General features: G+C 40.4%; 1 protein-coding gene across 1 annotated transcript in view; it reads left to right on the plus strand.

Annotated features, from left to right (window-relative positions):
• Positions 1–10,524: 10,524 nt before the first annotated feature.
• LOC134883891 (cadherin-12-like) overlaps positions 10,525–24,231 on the plus strand; it is a 79,234-nt gene continuing 65,527 nt past the window's right edge. The window contains exon 1 of the mRNA XM_063912379.1: positions 10,525–10,905. The gene's annotated coding sequence lies outside the window, so the exon portion shown is untranslated. The remainder of the gene's footprint in view (positions 10,906–24,231) is intronic.

Genomic DNA, 24,231 nt, shown 5'->3' on the forward strand with positions numbered 1-24,231 from the left:
TATTTACAGTACAGCATCAGGGAAAATGCAACTATTTCCAGGTACTGCTTTAACTGAGTCCGATTTCAATGAGGTGGAATCTCCACAATTATCCCAAATCAAATATTTATCTTTAGCTTCTATAATACTGAATGTGTTGTAATAGAGCTGAGCAATACCATTCATATAAGTCTGCTAACACCGCTATCGCTTTTTCTGGAAGATGAAAACTTGGGGGTCAACCAAAACAAAGGTCAGGAGAAAGCCAATAAAGCATTAAGGATGTCCCAAGGCCTAAACAACACGGCAGGAACGTTCTATCTGTACAAACATACACAAGGAAATGCATTCCATTACTGTAAGGGGTTTTTAACTGTTCTTGATTTGAAGATGAAAGTGTGTCACTTTTGTCATTTCCTCTCCAGATATATAAACTTGAAATCAGCTGCCAGCCCAATGTCAACAAGGTGGAAAAAAGTAATATGTAACTCTCCAAGGAGTTCCGAGTTGACGTTACCGCTGGCGCACAACACTTATTGCGGTTTATGAACTATCCTTACCCAAAAGGCTCAGATGTCCACCCAGCACTTCCTGTGAACCGTGCCTTAAAAGAGTAAATGCATGAAACAGATAAATAAGTAAACACACACTCATCTTTATATTCTGTGTTTGTATATACCCACCTCCTGTCATATTGTTAGGACCAGCTTCAAACAAAGTGAGAAGCTATACCCTTCAAGACTTCAAAAGTGCATCTCGAGATGGGCATTTGGCACATTAATAATGGATAATGTGTGATTTTATCATTTAAAAATGAATGGACGTCTCTTCCGTTTCTTTTTTATCGTCTTTATGTGCAAGCAGGTGGAACATCGAGACAGCTCCATGGGGTGTTAGAAAGGGGAAACTGTCAAGATGGCACCAACTGGCTTTTTTCCAGCCCTCCTCTTCTACACGCTATGGAGGGGTAAATGCATTTGCTCCCCTTCACTATGGAAGGGGGAGGGATCAAAGAGCAGTGGTGGTGTATGCCTCACAAAGCAATTTCCCCCTTCCTCTGCACATATAAGTGGATGGCCCACATTTCACCTGTGTCCCCCATTAACATGCATGCATTGAACAAAAGAACCCAGCATCTATTTGTTTTTATGCTAGCCACATATTGCTGGTAGGAACATGACCATACTTATATTGTGACAGGACAGAATGGTCACCATCAATATTCAAGCCAACTCATCTGCATTATCTTTGAAGTAAAGTCACATTACATCACGCTGATGTGCCCTTTCAGATTCCCGAGCATCTCGAAGCATAGCGGGGTGCTATCTGAAGGCTCATGTCACGTACAAATATCATACCCACTGCCTACACAGAGGAGGTGAGATCTGATCAGTGTTCCGCAGCTTTAAGGACATGCAGAAAGGTTGGACGGCTGTGGGGTGTCTTCCTCTGACATGCAGCCCTGTCTGCACCCCCCCTCCCTTATGAACACCTTTGCTTCTCTCTACTCCTAGATGCTTCCCACTGGAATGCTTGGGGGGGACTGTGAGCAACATTTTATCAAAAGTGGGGGAGTTGATATGTGTGTGGATAATAGGCTACAGAATGAGAAGCAAATGCGGCATGCATAGCATACTAAAGGTCAGGTAGAGTTCTTCGGTAGTAATTGTGACTTATTCTTATAAAATGACAACTTTATTTTTAGAAATATCACAACCTAATCAAAAGTGTAAGACTAAGATCTTATACTCTCGGAGAACAGAGTAATGTGCAGAAGTTTTGAACATGAATAGAAAATCTTTCTGAGTTCTGAAAGTTTGAAAAATCAATTATAATTGAATGTATCATTGATCGGATTAGGTACCATATGCAGATCTGAAGAGCTAACGTCCTCTGACCAAAGACACAATATAGGAGGGAAGCGTAAATAACTCCCAAGTACAGTAGATGTCGACTCGGCAGAGATAAGATTAAATAAGAGAAGTTGATCAACAGGATTAGCTATAGAATGTCAGAGCGTTCCAGCATGTGCCATTATATTCTAAAATGTCAATAATTGATGCAAAAAGTAAATCCCTTCTGTTTACAGGGACAATGAGTGTTCTACAGTTCTGTACCGGACCACCTGCCCGAGGTGCAGACAGAAAGAACATAGATCTCTGAGAATGTCGAGAAAGAATCCAACCTTTGCATTTCTTATTAGACTTTAGTTATAAATCCATTGTACAGGGGCTACTGTTGTTGTTGCATTTATGTTACAGAGTTCCTAAACTTTATGTTTGGCCTACAGCCCTGTAAAAGCAAAACACATTTAATATTATTCTTTGCATTCTGGGACAGGATCTACAAAGACAGATTCTCATTTTCTTTTCTTTTTCCTCTCACCTGAACCTTTGTATTATTGATTTATTTTTATCTGATTACTTGCTCCTCCCGTTTGCCTGAGGAGGTTGTAGATTGCCCAGTTGTCTGCCTCCACTCAAGAGCACCACAGAAAATATACATGAATGGATTTGTTCTGATAAGAGGAGCAACACAATCAGCCAAGAAAAATAGCTATCAGCTCAGCAAAAAGTCACCAGAGGTTACCAGATAATCCGACACTGACCCACGGTCCCCACCGTTAGTGGAGCCAAGCGTGTTTTTGTTTAAAACTGATTTTATATTCCTCATGGATTTGTTCTTATTTTATTTAGGTGTGCTGGCTCTTCAATTACCAGTTTAGTCCACTAACTTGATTTCTCTGTATCTGCACTGTCCCTTTGCTGTCAGATGCTTATTTCCCTGACTAATAAAATGTATTTCTGACAATTGCTTTAATATTAAACAAGTGTAACATATAGATAACAAATACATCTCATTTAGTTTTTACCATGTACTAAACATTCATTCATATTCTGGGTCCCATCCTGAGACCACTTCTCTCCCCCTATCCCAAATGCAATCCATTCCTTTCCCTTTCTTAAATGTTCTTTCATTAGCAGAGTTCTTCCCTGAGCCTTTAACTCTGTTAAACTGACACATTCTGGCCTTCCTGACAGAGACCAATTAGTGAGCGTAAGGTTGAACAGCTTGAGACCCAAGGCTGCCAACAGTACTCTTTAGTGCCTGTTGGAAGAAACCATTGGATAATGATCCCACACTCAACATCACCATAAGCTAGGTCCAATAATGGCCAGATCCCCCTCACCGGGCAAACTAGCCCTGCTCATGGCAGGTCATAGAAAAATATCTGTTGAAATACTGTGTAATAACAACCATTTTTTAAACCCCTATAGGTGTTGTGCAATGGCACACAATAAGCCCTCAGCAGAGGATCCAAACATTCACAGCAGAACCAATTTATTCTGTCGTCTTCAGATGTGCTGTGTATGCAGGTTGTTTTTCACATTTGTCTAAATGGAACAACACATACAGATTGAAATCTCCTCGTCACTAAGAGCATTCAAGCAAGAACAGCATTATTTGTCCTGCACAAGCCTGTTGATGTTACTGAAGAATGCCTGTGATATCCCTTGCCAACAAACACATTAAATATAGAACATCTAAAAACTTGATTTCCTTTGGTAAAAAAGGAAATTGAAAATGCCCTTGCATGTAAGTAGATCACTCACTGTATTTCCTCAAAGAGCCTCATTCTACTGAATATCCAAAGCTTGTTTCCTTCTTACTATGATACACAAATGTGTGTCAGGGAGAAAAGCACTATGAATTATGTTCACAGCCAAGGACCATATCAAATGATATTCCACTATTAGCTCACACATTCAGAGGCAACAGCAAGTCCCACCAGCCCCTGGGGGAGATTACTGAAAGAAATAGCATGGCACTTTTAGCAAGCACCCACTCCATCTGTAGCCTTTTTTTTATTTCCGGATTTCCCTGCAGAAGTTATATAAACAGACTTATCAATTTTCTCTAATTTGCCACACATGTTGACCACTGATAAACACTCTATGCATAATGGATTGGACAACTCATTCAGCGTAGTAAATGACACAGTGAAAAAGTGCAGCACGTGATAACATGATTTCTGATGAATTTATGGGAAAATGTGTGCTGGGACGCACACGGTTTTAATGGTGTGGACAGATGTGTGGCTCAGTATGAAACAGAAAAGACAGCTGGCAGATTCAGTCAGAGAAATAACTTGCGGCATGTACTCTGATGTGTTTATGAGTTGTAGTAATGACATGCAGCCGGCGATACACGTTTATGAAGCTCAGTATTTACTCCTGATACTTTAATATGACTTGTTATTCACAGTTGAAACCGCTCCTTAAGGAGAAGGTGGTCATTTGCTAGTGGAATCCTATATTTTTTATAATCTGTGTCTGCCCCAATCTTTATAATTTTCTGCCTGTGTGTGTATTCAAACCAATCCAGCTGAAAATTAATTTAAGCCCTGCTTGCCAAGAATGGCGGCTCCAGCAGTGCTACAACAGCATCGCTCTGGCATTAATGACTCAGTGCCAAATGAATTAGACTGACAGCTATTTACTGACCCAATTTTAAAACTGGATTGCTGGAATCACCATCAGTGACAAATTGAGCTGTGGAGGGTAACTGCTCCAAAGCTACCTGGATTGTTAGTAATATACAAGTGGCTCATGAGTCATGCGAAGGGCTCATTATTTTCTGCTTTTAAAATAAAAAATAAAGGTGCATGATAATAGCATCAAAGAGCCCTTCCAAGTAGCCATACAGTATGTCTCAGAATGCTTCCTATCTCCATAAGTATGAACCCAATTTATTCAATCTTTCAAAAGAAAAAACTGTTTAAATATACTTTTTATATTTTAGTTGCTCCTGAAAGACTTCAGTAAAAATAGGTAAAAACCAGAAATAACTGTTGATATTGCATCTTATAAATGTACTGTATGGAAGGTGTCTACACTGAGATGCATGTTTTACTGTAGTTGTGTCAAAGGTCAAAAGCAGTTGGTGACATTAACACGTTAACACATTATGTGTTGACCTGTATTCATATTGTTACAACACCCGCTCTAGACATAGCCTCGAGCTAAATGCTTTGGTTGGATATTTCAGCTGAAGGACAAAGCATTTGCTCAATGTCATTTACACACAAACACATTTGCAAACAATGCCTTGGCAATCATGACGAATGTGCCGTGTTGTCACATGATAGAATATCAGTGGCTGTGCGGGAGGCTCGTTGGGAGGGAAGACAAATTCAGTTTAAACACATCTGTTGATTGGCCACACCGTGGGAATTCAGAGGATAATAACCCTGTGAAGGCAGTGGGAGAGAGCTGGGATGAAGGGATCTAAATCCATGCTGTGGACAAACAGGAAAGCTGTTTCCCTGGCACCGTCCTACCCTCAGAGATTACACGTCTCTCGTTTTCATCATAACATCCAAGTTGGCTCGCCACCATTAATAGGACAGACCTCAGTACTTATCCCATCAAACTGCAGTGGCCAGAAAAAGCGACCACAGAGAAGCAACTGTGTCACCTGCACACCAGGTTAAGTTAGAATAGAGGGGAAAAAATGGGGTACATTTTAGCAGCCTGAGTGAAATACTAAAATACTCTCTCTAGGTTCAAGTTTGGGGCTGTGTGCTGCAGTCAGGTGGACAGCATATAAAAGTAATATACTGTAGCTGCAGAGCACAACTCAGAGCCTACGGTGAGTCAAGGCACTTTCTGCACCACAGCCCTCCTGGCTGTTCAGCCCGTCCTCCTTCACTCGTTCAATATACCTCCACCTCTGCAGGCAAGAAACCATATGCTGGCCGCTTCATCTCTCCACAGTATTTAATGCGTTTCTTCCTTCCCACTCCCACTCCAAACCTTTGCCAAATGCTTGCTTGACTACACATCCCTCAGCCGATGCGGCAGACGAGTAATACGGGCTCACTTCGCAGCCGCCCCTGGCACTGACAGCAGTGGGCTTGTGTCTGCCAGGACTGATTACTCGCGAAGATTGCTGATCAAATTGTCAAATCATCCAAACTTTGAGACACTCCTACCTGGACAAAATGTGACCTCATTCTATTTGTCGAGTAATTTGTCTGACATCCACATTTTTTCACAAGGCACTAAATCAAATTGCTTGTGGATTTTTCTCCCGTACAACCAATGCATTTCCCTCATGGTCAATATCTTAAAATCAAGAATAAATCTCTCAGCTTTGTTACTGTGCTTTTACCTTTAGCAGGCGGAAGAAACACATCATCAGGGAAACACCGCCTCTCTTAAACAGGCATTTTTAATCTCGTTCATTAGGTTGGCAATACAGCTTTGGGAAACTGATTAGATGTCTCATTCATGCAGCCTGCACTGATTGTTGTTAATGGCAACCTGTGTTGCGGGGCATTGTCAGACCGAGTGTTTGGCTCGCTCCGTTCAACTCTCTGCAACGCATGCTGTCTTAATTACTGCTCCATTCAGATCAATGTGGAAATGGTACTGTGATCCGTAAACAGCATTTGAATTTTTCTTAAAAACACTCTCACTCCGGTCTTGATTGTGAGGAGTGTGTTTATGTGAGCATGCTTAATCAAAGATTTGTTTGTTCTGATTGAACACTTAGCCTGACTTTTTCCTCAAGGCTAAGCAGCGCTTAGTCACCAACTGATTCGTTGAAATAAAGAACGCTCTCAGCCAAAATAAAGTTTTCACCACAAATGTAAATTATGTCCTTTTTTTCTATATCATTACAATAACATATCCAAAATGTAATTTCAAATGTTGCATTTGTTTGCTTTATTTTTGTGGCATTTTGTGTGTTAAGTACGGCAAACGTTATGGTACATTCATGGGATGCCTGGGTCTTCTATGCTGTATAATATGCATATGTCAATAAAGCCTTTGATCCTTGAACCTTAAAATGTAAGAATAACCAATTTTCCTCTCGAAATAAAATAAAAAGTCAAATCACATTAGGTTTACTGCAAAAAGTATAATAAAATAGATTACATTTCATCAATCTATTACAATGATTTGTCCCTGAAGCCGTTCAAAACCAATGTGTGCTTGATTTGAATGTCACCATAACCAGACGTTTGTATTCGCAGATCTCAAGTATTTGTTTCAGGATGATGCCTCTGATGCTGGTAATTGGTAAAAAAGTGTGTGTGTGTGTGTGTGTGTGTGTGTGTGTGTGTGTGTGTGTGTGTGTGTGTGTGTGTGTGTGTGTTTTTTTGTTTTTTTTGTTTTTGTGTGGAGCGGGTGGCTCCAGATGCCCTTTTTGGGCCAGACCTCCCTCAGGACTCCTGTCTTCAGCCGGCGAGAGGCAGACTGGTGAATCCATTAACTTAGCCTCTAATAGGAACTACACCTGGGTCCCACCCATCCAACAGACACCCATGTCATCCCCAGCCATGTGGAATGGAGTAGAAATAGAGTAAAGTGAGAATATTTCATCATGGCTTGGAAAACGGATGTCCATTTAGCCTTTGGAGAGATGATCATGTGTTAGAAGGACCTCAGCACTATGAAACACGGAGGAACGGAGAGTATTTCAACTGTGGGGCTTCACACATTTGTAAATGTACAAGGCTGTGATTATAGAATGCAATTTTATGGTCACCAATTAAACTTAACAGATAAACCAACATGCAATTAAATCAAAGCATTTATACCGTGCATTAGATTTACAGTACACATTTTCTATTGTACAGACAGTATAATTAACTGTACTTGATGTTTATAAGCAATATTTCATTAATTTACTCAAGTATGTGTATGTTTCCAACCTCATCGGTGACTTTGATGGCTTCCAAAACGAGTCAGTTGGGAAGAAAATTCTGAGATTTAGACTTTCACCAGACTTCACCAGTATTTTTTATTTTGCTAACATGGTATGGCCATATTAACTTATTTAAATGAAAATGTGCAAGAAACGCTACTGTAAATAAGCTTTACAAATCAAAACATCACTTGTTTTCTAATATCCAATATTTAATTTGTCAGATAGGCTATGGGATGTGTGCTACACAGCTTTCTACTTTCTTTCAGCAAATGAGTTGTTGAGGCTTTAATCCGGTATTTTCTCTGTCTGTTCCAGAAGGTTATGTTTTCCCAGCTGGAGCTTTCATCATATCTGCAGTGCGCCTTCATGACTGCCCTGTAACGTATCATGACCTTCAATTAAATGTCATTCAATCCTTTCTATGGACTGATGCCAGTGCACTTGTTGTCTCTGTGTCCTGCACGCGTACTTGCGTGGGACTCTTGTGTGTCTCGCACAGCAGTTGGCCGGTCTGAAAAGCTGTGATTGACGCCTGACTCTGAGCATCCGTTCCACCTCTTGCTTAGCTGAGCCTGTGCCAAGAGGATTAAAAATGGAGTCCTCTTGGGCCATGTCATGCCATCTGGACAGGGTTGATCTGGGAGCAGGGCTGTCAGCCAGGACTGCTGAGAGTATAAAATGATGCATAGTTACATTCAAATACAGCTTTCAGCTTTGGAGAATCTTTGTCTTTTTCATATTGGCATCAATTAGGTGTTTCCTTTTTTTTCCCCAAATTGCTTTCTGTTGACTATGGAAATGGTATGATTGGAATGATTTGAGTTGATGTGGGACAGTTCAGTGTAATATTCCACAAATGTGTTTTCTCTTTGTGTAGATAAAGTGGTTCCTGCTGTCGAGCTCTCTACTATTTCCCTGTGTTGAGATGTTCACCTGTCCTGAAACTTAAGAGGGAATTACGTATGTGTATATGTAACTGAAGAAAATTGCTTTGATTCGAAAGTGAAAGCGTTGAGGATTCAAACTGTTTTGAGAGAGAGTCTTTTTAAGCAAAGGGAAGGAAATGAAAGGGTTTTTTTTTTCTTTGGTCGTTAGCCTTGTCCATCTTCAAGACAGTCAAAATGAAATATAGAGAGGACTAAATGCTAATGCCTCCATAACCTTTTCCATAGAGTGATGTCTGCCACCTTTGATTCCCTCTGCGCATCAAGGTCTAATTTTAAAAGGTTAAAGCTGGTGGTTGCTCCTCAATATGACAGGGAGATCCAATATGACATATGTATTCTGCATGACCAAGGAAGGCAAGTAGCGCTGCATTAATTCCTGCAATACAAAAAAGTAAGGGAATTTAGGTCACCGTCGGCGACAACTGCCAGACTTCAGAGGAACCCGTAAAGTTTTGATGTATTGATGACGTAATTCTTCCTCTTTGGTGATCTCTGTTGGGAATCCGTGGAGGAGGTGTTAGTTTTCTGTATTAGCTCTGTTTCTTTGAGAGGTTATGGGTATTAGCAGTAGACTAGCTGATGCTTCTTCTTCCAACTGGAAACCCTCAAACCTGGGTGGTTGTCCTTACCCGTGTACTTCCTCATCTCTGCATGTAAACAAATATCACAACACCAACAATACACCTCTGCACCCTAATATCCTATATCAACCAGCCATTACACAACATTGACCTTTGGTTAACATAATATCATTTTGATCCTTCTATTAACTTTATATATTAACCAAATATCAAAAATACCCCTACAATGACCTTCCTAACCCTAATACTTATTTATTTTTATTCCCTGCTATGTTCCAAAAAAAGTTAAGACTCTACAACTAATCTTAGTCCCAGTCTGCTGTTAACACTAACTCGTACTGTAACTTTTTTAACTACCCCTTACAGATGTGATATGTCCCACATAGAACATAAAAATGCATGGATGCGTAATTGCACTCATACATCATCTTCCCAATACGGCACTACCATTTACTTAGAGCAGTAAATTAAATTGTTTAATTTGCCACGTTGATTTATTTTCCGTTTTAATGACATGCCTTTTGGCCTCCCTTTAAGGAAAGGAAAAAGATAAAATTGGAACCCAAAAGCGACAAATTAATTGTATTATCTGCCAACAGTGTTGCCAGTGGGTATCCACCTATGTAAATGGGAAGACATTTGCATAAACATTGGCCAAACAAAACATTTTATTTTAAATGGTATTTGCATAAAGCAGTAATTGTCAGCTGCTTATTGCAGCGTGACCTTAACAGGGAACAAAACCAGTACACATCACGCCCCGTCCCTTGCTGGCTCAGCTGTCAGTCCAACAAGAAAAATGGACCCCCCCACTACCACACCTTTCACTCCAATGACCCCCAAACATCCACAGCACATCCCTGGACACATCCCAAAAACTTATTTTTCCTCCTTTCCAAGAAAAGATGAATCAACACACTTGTGACTGCAAAGAGCTAGAAGTTCTCTAATTCCGGTCGAGACCTCAGAGGGGGTGAAGCTCATGAGCTCCGGACAAAAGCAGCATCTCTGAGTGTCTCTCCAATTAGAACATCCCCGGTGACCACAGCACACACCACTGGCTCTGTATGTGTGCCATTGGGGGGTTTGGGGGTGGGGTGCTTACTAGTTGGCTCTAATCTGCTTCATGATGAAGATCCCCTGTGCTCAGGGGACCTGACAAGAGGGGAGGAGAAGGGGGGATTGAAATACTGCTGTACGCCAATGCAATCACGACTGTCGCTTGCCTCCGAGCCAGCAGCAACCCTCTCACATTCCCGTCCCTCTCGCTCTCTCTCCTTCACACACACACACACACACACACACTTCTTCTCTGACGCGTACACTCACACAAGCTTCTTTCTCTCACTTCACCGCTCACTCACTCGCTCCCTCTCTCAGTCGTCATTCTGTAACGGCACCGACGCGCTCCACTTTGGTTTAGCTCCTGTGTATTCTCTAGCTAGTCCGAAGCTGTTTCTCTCTGTAACTCACGCAGCATCTGATCTGTTCCAGCGTGGGCTCTCCAACTGTAAACCAAGAGCGGGATAATGAAAGCAAGGCTCCAAAGAGGAAAGCAGGGAGAGAGAGGGAATTAAAAGAGGAGTAAAAGGGGAGAGTGTGCTCTTGCAGAAAGGTTTGATTCAGTGATTATTTGGATTAAACTGGCTACGTCTCTGCTCTTAAGTGTCCCACTAATGGTGAGTGTATCTTCTTATTTTTATTTTGCACATACCCTAGTTCACCTTTGTAGAAATGAAACAGATTTCCTGAACTCCAGCGTGTCTTGCCGTGTGCAGGTGATATACATTTATAGGTTGTTGACAGAGCTTCTCACAACAGGAGGTGTTTTATTTGATTGTGTTACCGGCATATTTCTTTCTTCTGAACACAGTTAAGACACTTGTTTCTAACAGCTGGCTGAGTGTGATGAAATGTGGTCCAGCTGTGTCCTTGCTAACGTTTCAACAGAAGCAGTTGTGAGGAACACGACTGCTGTAAGTCCGAGGACCGCAGTTGGGTGTCACTTGTGCTTTCTGTCATGCCTTAAGGACTGAAAGTAGAATTCAGAAGGTGTTGATAAAAGCAGATTGGTTCACATATCAAGCAACATTCTGTATGTGCTGGCCTCATTTGCAGGTTACTTTATTTGCATATGAAAGGCTATGTAGCTTTTCAACACTGTTTTGGAGAGTGTTCAACAGCGATTATCACACCATGGCATGTCAAGTGCTTTTGGCAAGTCCATCTAATTGCTGTGTAAATAAGCCGCCAAAATCATTTAAACCATATTTATGTATTTTAATAACAATGACAACGTGATGTTATACATGAAAGTTAAATTCTACATGGGAATGGAAGGTGGATCTTATCATTGTAAATGTAACAGCTAGTGTTCACACAGTGCAGTGTTGAGACAGTGTAGTGCTAATAAAACTACTTTCGGTTGAGAGCAACAGCACACGGGGTCTGATGGCTCAATCGGTGGCAAGAGATTATTCCTTTTGTTTGCACTCAGTGTATATCAGCAATATTATTAGTGGCTAAGACCATTCTAGTAGTGTTGGAAAGGATTAGGGAGAACAATCTGAAAGAATAGAAAAGAGGCTCGACGGAATCTGATTTGCTGAAAAACGTGGGATCACAGATGTAACTTTGCCCTTGATCCACAGCAGATGCTCATTCAGATGAGCCAGAAAGTAGATGTAAGGACACAAGATTTTTAAATGTACCCTGGAGCGATGCGGAGCCACATCTGCTGCGAACTTATACATTTGATTGTTACATCAGCAGTCCCACTGGACGTTGTTATACCATCCACTTTGCATCTCTGGAAATATTCCAAGCCACAGTGATCCCAAGTACTGTGGTGCATCAAATGCATCTAGAGTCAGAGCAACTGGCAGGCATGTGGACAAGGAAATATACAAGGCAACGCCTATCGTCACTTTAAAGACTTTTAAATTGATGTGCATTGCACCAGAAATAACGGAGATGACTTGCTTACTATTCTCAGTGTGCGTGTAAGATTATTTCAGACAGATTTTCAAAGTCAATTACAGATTAGATTTTAAAAAAGCCTACCACTATTTTAGGCACATCTAATGTAACTCACTTTTGTGTCAGAGGCTCTGCATTTCCTTATCAGCATTCAGCTGAAAACACCTGCTTTGGAATAATCAAATTACGCTCCAAGGAGTCCAGTTCCACAGGAAAAGAGGAGCTGGACCCTTTGAGTACACAGAGGCTACTGTGCAGAAAATGAGCATTCAGGGCATGCAGCCACCAACCGCTCAGGTATTATAACTGCATGAGAGGGGATAAATGAAGAGAGAAGCACTATACTTGTGCTATATTAAGTGATGATGGTGACAATACCTGTCCATGTGTATGTTGTGAACAATTCAGTGGAAGTTTGTTCTCCCGTTTCAGAACAACAGGTTTACTTATACTCTGTGCAATCAAGTTAGATTATTTATTTTAACAGGGACTTATGATTAATTGTACTTAATAACCCTGGAGCCCAAACAAAAGAATGCCACTTTATTGACATTAATGCTAGATTTTTCAGACAAGCTCATGAATGACTTTGCATGTAACATGGAGTATGGTTCAATATCACACCGTGTCTTTCTTTTTGACTGAAGAATATCAGTCTGAACAGATTAGGTGTTTGTTTAGGACTGAAACAGACCAGAGAGGTCAAAGCAAACCATATCGTTATCAATTACCTACGTTGCCTGACAGATCTGCCACAGCGAGACCACTTGTCAGGGTGAATGTGAAGTCTCCATATGCCTCTTCCGCGCTGTCCGTGGCCATGTAAATGTAATGGAAAGACTGAGTGCTTTGCGGTAAATTAAAGCACATGTCCACTCAGCTGTCATCAGGTCGTTGATCCACTGCACACTGTCTGTTAAGGGGGAGCTGTTATTTATGGGATGGTGCGCAGCCTTTAGCGTGAGCGGAACTGCAGTGATCAGTCATCCGGATATGCCACCTATTACTGCATTTTGAAGTAAGTGCCCATCAAGAGCCTTGGGCTTAACAGAATCAATACTTGAGATTATTTGGAGTCTCCAGACTCTCTTCACCTTGGGCTCTTCAATCTGTGGCCCCATTCATCCACTCTAAATCAGTTGCCTCTATGTGTACATATGTGAATCTATGTGTGTGAAAGTGTGTCTGGGTGAATTTTTCTGCAGCACCATAAGAATTATTCAGATAACTGTCAGACACTTGCTTGCACAGTTTAAAGCATCTGAATGCTAATCAGAAAAAGTGGATCTGGTTGTTCCGTCTGCTGTCTCAAAGCCAATCTCAGATGAAACGATTGTTCTTGCATGTGCGTGCTTCTTGTCAGGCAGCAATTTCTCCCGCAGCGAGCCACACTCTGCCAAGACCCCTGCAGACCCCTAAGACAGGGCTCTCCCACTATCACCAGCAAGAGCCCTAAACATCTCAAATTAAAGTCTTACAGTGATGGATGACTCTCAATCTCCAGGAGATATTGTGCATGCTTCTGCTCTGAATGATAGGCAACTCTTCTCAACTTCACTTAGCAATTATTTATATAGATTTGTCTCTGTTCATCTGTCAGCTTTTCGGACGTGCTGTTTTTTTACTCTCAGTGGATGAAATACCCTGCAGAGGTAAAACATCAGTTTCTGCAGCCTACTGACACTAAAGGCTTTTTCTAGAAAGCGAACAAATATGCCCTTCCCTGTGGTATACGCATGTTGTTTGAAGTAGTGGTGAAAATAGAAGAAGTGAAAAGGAGGCAGTTACCTGAAGATACAATTTTGTATCGAGGACACAACTGTTTTGCCCTATGATTGTAACAAACAGTGAACACAGTATGGTGTGTTATGTGAGATAAAAGGAGAGGCGACTGTGCGGAGTTTGGACATTGCTTATTACTCTAGCTGAGCACTGCTGTTTCTTATCTATGTCCACAGTTGAGTGTTCAAAGAAAATGACGACAGTTGTTTGAAACTTGATTGATATCATTAAGCTGCTTTTTTGTGATTCCCCTTGAATGGCTTTCCATACACAACTATTTCCTTTGAAGATATTTAGAGGAAAGTCCGAAGTGAGGTCAGTTCGAGGTCTCTCCTTGTTAGAATACTTTGGGAAGTTTTTCTGAACAACAATTGATTTAAGTAGTCCAAAGAAGGCTTTTGTGCCTTTGAATACATGTGTTCAATCCTTTTGAGAAATCCCCCACAGATTCCTAGCCGGCATTGGGCAGTAACAGTTGTGGTCATAAAAATCACTGGAGGCCACACACAGGCACAAGTACAAGTGGATGATAGACGGTGTTTGGTTGCCAATGCCTTTACTCAACTATTCATAAAAGTTGTCCTTTGTTGTGTCTCCATATTTGGCAAGCAATACTTAATGTGTTTTCATTGCTTGCCAGAATAAACAAGACTGCCAATTAGCAGGTAATATAGGTAATCCAGTCCTTTGCAATGTGGATGAAATGCTTTCTATGTGACAACACTTAATCACAAGATCCATCCAAACAATATACAGTCATCTCTGGCTGGCCTCCACTCGATAACCTTAAACACAACCTCATTGGCCCCCAACGGCAACTTGGGAAAGATTTCCTGTCACACAGGTGAATGACTATTAGTTTACTGACCCTAGAGGTAGAGGGAGATTGTAATGATTTCTGGAGAGGGTGCTAGGGGGCCTTTCATTATAGGGCCTGAGCAGCGCTATTGCACTACTGCAGTAAAGTGAGAGGCAGAAATAGATATGGAATACACCATTCTGGTGAATTGATTAAATCTTGCAGATGATACCCAGGCTATCAGCATACCTTTCAGAGAAATAATGGAGTTAAGGCATCCATACAAGTCATACATGTTTATTTTCAGGTGAGTTTAGGAGAGAGAAAAGAAAGCGCTTGGAATCCTTGGTACCATGGCAATCTGCCAGTTGTTCTTTCTTTTTATTATCGGATGATGACCAAGCTGTAGTTAGTGCTGGAAATACCTACTATAGTGGTTATGAATTTCTCTATTTGATCTATGGGAGGCCAAGCGGGCATCTTCACACTTTAAACCAACAAAGAGCCCCAATTTCAAAGTTACATTATACTTATTTTGCTTGATAAAAGCTTAAACAATTAAGGGATTTCAAGTTAAAACGACTAGTAAAAAGGCAAGCCAATTCCCATCATCCTAATATTGATACTGAGATACACCAGAGTAACATAGTATTTCCGTGATTGAAACCATCTAGGGTAATAATCAATGCTTGTGTTGCCTAAATGAAAAGCATCTCAACCTAGTATACGACACAACCGTTTCTTCCTTTTTTCAAGGAGCCTCTGCAATTAATTCTGTCCTATACAGTATGCCACATCACATTTTCACATTTATTCATTCACGCCAAAACTAATCTTCATTTCATTAAAAGAAAGAGTGCTCCTTAAATCACATCATTTCCCAGTGCAGCAGAGAGCACCTTCCTGTGAAGTACCTCTCACAAACTATCACATATCACATTTAGCTTAACACCTTGGAGCAAGCTTCCCTCCCCAGCATATAGACTGCTTTAGATGCAACTGAAGCAGTATAAATGTTAAAGTCATTTTCTATCAGTTTAGTTGTATCTTAAACTGAATTCCTTTCACTCACGATGCTGGGGCGCATACTGTAGAAGTTAAGCTATTCTAGGAGACATTTTAGTAGGAAGTAAACTCTACACATTTACAGTTGTGACTACAAATGAAAGACAACGCAGGTGCGTCGTATGAAGTCTAACATATCTGAGGTAGTAAACCAAGTCTGTGTGCTAACAGCAGGCTGAAATTTTATCTGAAATATTTATCCAAAGAAGTCTCTCTTTCTGGTATCTCTTCCTCTCATCATTATCATGGCAGAGAGGGAAATTACATCATAACTTACTGAAGTAGAACAGAGGTTGAGCTAGCACAGAAGCAGGCAGCAGTTTGATATGGGAGGATAGGTGCTAACTGCAAATCTCAGCTGCACTTATCCATGAAATATCAGCCTGCTGATTTATATTTCTATTATCATGTTCTGAGTTTCTACCGGGGTAAGGCTGCCAGTCATGTTAGGCACTGCTGAAATGATGGCGCTTCCATTAAACAGCTTTATGAAAGTCTGTTAAAACTGCAATGCAACTTCGTTTTAGCTCTTAACTGGGTCAATCATAATTAACTAAGGACTTTCCCCTCATAAAAGCAGAAACGTAACAAAAACACTTTGCGCCAAGGACAGAAGAGAGTTTGCTAATGATGATAGCTATAATAAGCGACACCAACAGATTTTATATGATAGGAGAGATGGTGAAAATGTACTTATCCAGGCATAAGCTGGAGCAATTTGGTAGATTTGGCATACAAATAAACTGCTTTCCCAGAAACAACAATAATCTGTAAACAAAACGCAGACTTTTCAAACTATTAAAAAGTTCTGCTACAGCAATACAATCTGAGCTGTCTTAGATGAGAGCGTGAGGACAAATACACACTTTCCTCTACATTCACTCATGCTTATCTCTCAACAAATGTCTTAGTTGAAAATGTCATTGAGGAGACATTGTCATGTTTCTGAGTTTACTGTTCAGAAGAGTGTCGATTAACATAAAAGCCCTCCTCCTTGCACCTAAATCATTGTGACTCTAAAGGACATCTTTTTTGTGTATGGGTTTTTTTCCCTTAACAGCTTACCATTTCAAACAGGGTTGGTCCTTAGGCCTTATATAAACCATGAACCTGGGGAGTGATAAAGCATTGCACTTCCTCCATTAAATAGAATAAGAAATCATCTTGACAGACCCTAAATCTTAGCCTGGGTAAGTCTTCTTATGAGCGAGACTTCCTCAAGGTCAGTGCGATGGTACTTTCCTTACTCTGTGCAGTGCCTGTGATGAATAGGACACTGTGTAAGGTGCAGAGGAAGAGAGTGCAGAAAGAACGGAAGGGGGGGTAGCATGGCAAGGATTCTCGGGGGTTAATGTATTGTGTTTACTTGAAAATCGAGGCCGCGACAGTTTCTCAGTTGTGACAATGATTAAAAAGACACTGAAAGTTAGACACCTTGTAAGTTAGTAAAAGTACATTGTTTCCGTCGATCAAGATGTATATTTGTTACTTAAAGGGTTCATTTATAAATAGAATTGAATAATGTAACTAAGGGGTCTTACTGTACTATTAAAGTGCAGATTGGGTTACTTAATATCAGAACAGTTTAAGGATCTCAATGAGTCCATTTTGCTCAGCTTAAAGTGAGTGGAGTACCAACAATGGACTTTTTAAATAAAGTATTGCCTGAGTATCACACATTTATAGAGGGCAGCACTACTATGGAGGGCAGAAATGTGTTTCTAGTGTGCTTCAAAGAAAATAAAAGAGAGAACGATATTTTACAAGGAGTGGATTGGAATCAAGAGTCTGGATTGTGACAATCAAATGCTTTGGTCGCTGCAACAGACAGATGAAAATGTGGCAAGAGCATCAAACTGTCTCTCTTGTCGTGTAAAAAAAGAATAGTGGTACCAGGGCCATGATATGGACCTGAACAAAAACAAAAAATGGATAGCACAAACGCCGCTACAAATCTGTTTGAGTCCACTGGGCAGCACTTTTCAGTGGTGTTTCTGTGGTTGGCCATTATACCTCACTGGTATTGAATGTTGGATATTCAACTTGTGGTGTCCATCTGAAACTACAGATCTGCATCTCTGCTTTCTCCGGGTGCAAGAAACTAAAATAGGCTCCCACAGAACTAATGATGCACTTCATGCTCGCGCTCAAGGTTAAAGTCATGAAGGAGATCTTAATTGTTAAAACACCTTTAAATGATGTGTAATCCAGACCCGGAAAAATAACTCAATACAACTGTTTCATGTGATGGGTGATATGCTCGCTAGAAGTTAAGAGCAGCTTTAAATTCAACGTGCATGTTAGATCACTGCACAGATCGGTGGGGTTTCCTCAGCTCTACATACTATGAAAAGAATCCAGGATCACAGGAGTGACTTTTGTTCTTACTACATTGTCATAGTTTCAGTATTACTGTTCTTCATGCAAGCAGAACCATGAGTCAGAGGAAGCTAAACTCACAACAAACCCCCAAAGACTCAGAGCTCTGGATTTGACAGCTGTGACCTAGCCTGCTGAGTTTTACTGATGAGCATGGGTCCGTTGACTTCATGGTGTAGAGAATAAACAACACTATGCCCAGTCACCCTTGTGTGAGCGAGGCCTCCACCAGCCACATATCTGAGAGGCTGCAAGATCCACTGGACTGACATATCTATCATCTCTCTTATAAGGAGCTATAAATCACCCGGGTTATTTTTTGGGAAACATCTCAACTTTAAATTGGGTAAGTTTTGGATCCAGTAACTTACTGTAAACCGCAGGGTGTTACGAAACAATTTGAGGAAGGGGCTCTCAATTTGAGGTGTTATCTAAGCATCAATTTAATACCTGCAGCAAAACGTAATAATTAATGTACTTATTTTCTGTTCTCTTGTTATTAAAACCACACTTTAATTTGAGTTGAAACCTAACACACGTGTGCCACACTATTTCCACAGACTTTCAATAAATTGCCGAGTAACTTTATGGTGTTTACAAGAAATCTGTCAATTTAGACATAAAATAAGGCCATGGGTGAGCACATATTAACACCACTTCAACATGTCATCTTTAAGAAAAAGTATCCTTAACTCACTCTAAAGCACAACGTGTTGATCACTTTTGTTGTAGAAACTACTTCTGCTTCTAACAATGCCTCTGAAGACAGCAATGATTCCTGTTTTACTATGCAGAACTCCATTGATGGCTAATGCATTCTGCCATGTTGCACATTTACTGCTAATCCATAATGCATTCACTGTAAATACACAGAAAACTATTTAGAGGTCTATGGCTCTGACATTTACACAATAAACAAAAGGTTTGTGAGTTTATTACGATGCAACAAGCCACTGAATACAAATATAAAACGCTCTTCCAACAGACACAATCTAAACACACTGCAGATGTAGGTGATGTATGAAGTATTTGTATGTGGATATACAATCATGTGTGTAAAATGGAATAAAAAAAAGGCAAATGACCGGGACATGTGACCCACCCAAGAAGCACATGGATGAGCCGTTATCTTTTCATATGAGCATGAATTACATAATTAACAGTTGCTCCGGGGAAATCAGGATATGAAGTTTGAGGAGCATAGTGTCATCCCAGACAGAAGATGTCTCACAGCGGCTGCTCAACACCCCTTAATCAATTTCATTACCACACTTTAGAAAATCCGGATATAGATACATTTTTCACTTAAAAAGACAATGTAACTGAGATGGGGTTATACTTAATATCCAGTATGTAGATAATGCATTTGTAGTCATTGATGACATGCCAAACCTGTGTATTGTGCTCTATTCCACACCAGATCTAACAGATAAAGATTAAAAAACTACATTTTAAGTGAAAAATATAATGATGTTTCTTTTATGTGAAATCAGGGGTTGAAGCCAGAGTAAGGCAATCACTTTCATCTTAAACAATCCATTGAGGAAGATCTTTCCCTATCACCAGCAAGACATTTACAGCCTGCACTAAGGGACAGCTCAGAATAAACACCTTATAGAATAGTTTTTATCACTTCAGCTCCCTGAATTATGGATAAACAACTTGTTTTTATTTCTGGGGAAGATTTTCCTTTTTTAAAAGGATTCACATTAACCTGCTCTAGTTTAAATACAGGGCAATATATTTCAAAGTTTACCTGCAAACTGGAGCTGAATAATGGAGAGGAGGAAAACATGCCGTATGTGAAGTTATTCATAAGGCTTTTATAGCCATTGTCAGCATTAGACTCCATCTATTCAATATTTCAATACAGCTTGCAAAGAATAAAGTACAAATGGATAGCGAGTGAGTGAGAAAGCTCCTCCCTGTGGGACTCTTAGGACAGTATTGTTGCCACAGACCAAAGAAATTTCCTATCTGGAATACAGAAAAATGCTTTTCAAAACTGAGCCAGAATAAGAGAGGCGTTGCCATTTTAGAAAGGTGATAAAAGGCAAAAGTCAGCAATATTTTTTTGGAAGACTGACACTTGCGAAAACACACACGTGCACGCACAATAAACTAAACGAATGTGTTTGTGACAAAACTAAACTTTGTTAAAAAAGAAATTGAATGAAAATACAAAAAGCTAAACGTTTAAATGCGAGTATAAACTTAACAGTGTTAGTGGTGGCCTTTCTTAGTGTCTGTTCATTAAAATGCTTTCATTAATAACACATTGTTGTGAATGGAGGCATCGTCTGACGTTGATCATCTTAAAATGACATGAATCGGCCCAATGAATCGAACTACTAACATTTACATGTATAACTAATAACACCTATATTTCTCCCATTGGTGTGACGGACATAAAGGTTCCCTTTCATTCGCATCAGTGTGAGAGCGCCAACCTCAAATCTTCCTTAACCCAATTGTGTATGCTCTACCATTATGCACCATTGACCCAGTGAGACAGAGTCATGCAGTTAAGCCTAATTCTGATTCTGGGATATTGCTTTCTCATTATTCTCTCTCCCTCTGGCCTCTTGCGTGATAACTGTTTGATTAAGGCACTTATGACACTTGGGAGCCTGAAAGGAGCACACCTTTTAATATTACCTGGCAGACAGATTAGAGCAGCACTGCTTGAGGCTAATAACGTTGAACTGAGATGCTTGATTAGGAATGCTGATGGGCCTCCTGTGACAAAGTATTCTACGGAATTAGCAAATATTAATCAATAAACAATGCAAATTCACTTTACCCAAAGCGTCACACTGGATCTTCTTGCCGATTCATTTGAAGTTTTGAACACTTAAGAGTGATGTGGTATGCAAGCAAGATCATTGCAGCTGCTATTAAAAAGTAACCAGTTTCATTCATCTGCAGTAAAAAAACTTGAAGGTGGAATGCAGAAAAAGGTAGCAGTCCACTTCAGTGAGATAAAGAGACTATCATACCTTCAGAAAAGCTCTGAGTAAACGCTCTGGCAATACGTACTGCTCATGTCACTTTAATTAAGTGCTGGAAAACACTGTGCTTAGGTAGCTTCCTTGATGCCTTTGAGGTCAGACTACTCCACTTATTAGTGGGGCTTAGTTGAGGGTCCATTATATTATCTGTGTTTTGAGAAGGGGTCTTGACAGCCTGAAAAGGGAGTCTCAGGAAGTGGGAGAGCGGCGGCAGCCAAACTGTTCAGAGAGGACAAAGGGGTAGGTTACCAGATGATAAACAAAGGCGGCAGCAGTAGCGTGGTACTTACTTATAAAATCTCTTTTCAATTTCAGACAAGCATTAGACTTATGTGCCTTTCGCTCTAGTGTTCTTTATATAAAAAGAAATCCTTCCTTTTAATTGAAAGCGTATCACCCTCGCCCGTCCTAATGCTCTCAGTCAGCTTTGTGCTTTTTATTGTTTTCAGTAATCACAGCCAGGTGACAGCAGGCAGGGGAAGTAACAAATAAATAAGATCACCACCGTTTCAAAACCATAATCCCACAGAGCATCCCACTCAAAGTCACTGACTCAAAGTGTCTCCTCTGCTATTTGCACAGAAGGTATCGCAGGTTAAAGTGGACCTTTTCTACTGGCACTTATCTGGGAGTAATATCGCCCTGCAACATGGAGTGCATTGCTGCAAACATCAATAGCTCACAGTGCCGATTGCTAAAAGGGAGGGAGATGAGATTCCATGAGGCGGAACGTTTATAGAGCACACTCTGGTCACTGAGGGCTGCCTGAGGCAAACTCCTAACACATTGTCTTCTGCCTGCTTTCTTTTTGATCTGCATTAATTAATTAGATAATTATTACACTAAATTTCAGCTGTGTGCACTGTGCATAATGGCCCATTAGTTTGTGATGATATGATCGGGCCACTGGGTTTACAGCGATTGCATAGTCGTTGAAATGCTAGAAGTAAAATCTCCTTCTTTGTCTCTCAGTCCCTTTATATTATCCTAACTTGGCACCCTGCAACACTCCTCACTCACTCTGAAGCTCTCAGAGACATGGACGCACATGTGCCCACGTTGATGAACATGACCATTATGGCGGCAAACACACACACACACACACACGAAAACAGACCACCATTAGCATAACCAATGTGATGATCATAGCTATACATCAGTGATTTCCAACCCTAATGCTTTCTGAGTTTATCTTTGCCTCGATAATGAGGCTCAGCTTAATGTGACTCTGTGTGCCTAATAACCCAGAACACCATGAAAAATATTTGCTTTTGTCTCTTTCGTTCTGGCTTTATTTTGCAGCACAGTTGAGCAGAAAATGGACAACACGTAGGGGGACAACGAAGGAAAGAGTAAAAGCAAGGTTAAAATAGAGCGAGTTGAGGAGGAGTGGAGGTTGACTGGAGGCCGCAGCATGGTAACCCATCTCAGGTTGATTCACTACCAACCCCTCCCCCTTTTGACAGGGACTGGAGACCAGGGAGTTCAACTGCATCATTTTAGGTTCACTGACTTGGCAAAATCTACCGTTTAATGAAATTAGGTCTAGAGTGCTTCGTCGGGAGGTTTCATTTCAAGGACATAACTCCAATAAAAGGAAAAATCCGCCCGGTTCTATTACTGCTATGATATGCTTGTTTAAGCTTGCACCTTACATTTTAGCATTTATTTTTCCTTTTTAAAAATAAAATCCTCTGTGCATTCAGATGTGACGTAACACACATCAGTATAGAGTATAGCATAGTAAGTAGTAAAATCCATATAAATCAGACATGTGCTCTTCAGATCAGAGGCTTTAAGAGTGCCACCATACATGTGTTTGAGCAGTGCTTCTCATCTGTTCGGGTCTCAAAAAAACATGGTGCCACCTACAACGATTCAGCACAAGCAGGTGACTCAGCTCTGACTTACGTATGTTACTTCAACCAGCTCCATCTGTTGTTACATTTCTCGTATATCCATCCACCGTAATGATTTTGTTACACAACACTCAGGCTCCGATCCCATCCTAACACTTGGCCAGGGAAAAAGATATGAATGGTCCCAATGAATAAATACTGCCAAGAAACACACATAACAGAAATGTACAACTAAAGATGGAATGAATATATGAAGAAATGATATGTTTTAAATGAAAAGACAATGATCATTTAAAAAGGAACATAATACGGTGAAAAAGACCATAGTGTAAAGAATATTTTGCAGGTGGTAACATTTTCCAGCTAGAAAAATAAGTAGACTGCTGTATCTTTCTGATAAGTTGACAGCCAAATAAGACAACATCTGAAGTAAAACATTTTAGAACTTGGGAGGTAAAGTAGGGCTGATGAAGAGGAGCAGGCGGCTGAAAAATACAATAAAGCAATGACTAGTACAGCAGCTGCACAATGGACAGCACACTTAGAGCTGAAACAGGGAATCAGCTTCCTGACAATTCCCACATTTAGAATCCTTTCAAGTCTTACCTCTGATCCCAGCCCTGATCTAACACTACTGACAATGCATAACTCTACAGGAATGTATTCTTCCACAGAGAAACTGCCCTTAAATAGATTAGCTATCTCACACATGCAAGAGATGAAAAGAAAATACTGTGGTGTAAAATGTGTCACCATTGTTGATATGACTTTCTCATTGCTGGAACATAGGCATTGATTAAAGCAATGCTGTGAGGAAACTAGGGCTGAACAGTCAAAGCTCAATCACCAAATAAATGTTCCTTTTGGTAAAGTATAAATTAAGAATGGAATAACTTTGTAGTGTTAATAATTGCAATCTGTTTAATAGAGATTCACACGGTTGAATTCCAATGAAACGGAAAGGGAAACTTGGTCAAAAACACTTGTTGAATCACACACTTGCTACAACATGCAGATCTTCAGTGGATTCAATTTGATTCCTCACAGACACAAATCTGTTGTGCTGACATACTGACACTAAGCCAGGGGAAATATCGATGTGCAGACTAGAGTCACATTTGTTTAACTATC

The sequence above is a fragment of the Eleginops maclovinus genome, chromosome 21 (genome assembly GCF_036324505.1).
Source record: "Eleginops maclovinus isolate JMC-PN-2008 ecotype Puerto Natales chromosome 21, JC_Emac_rtc_rv5, whole genome shotgun sequence".
NCBI classification, from domain to species: domain Eukaryota; kingdom Metazoa; phylum Chordata; class Actinopteri; order Perciformes; family Eleginopidae; genus Eleginops; species Eleginops maclovinus.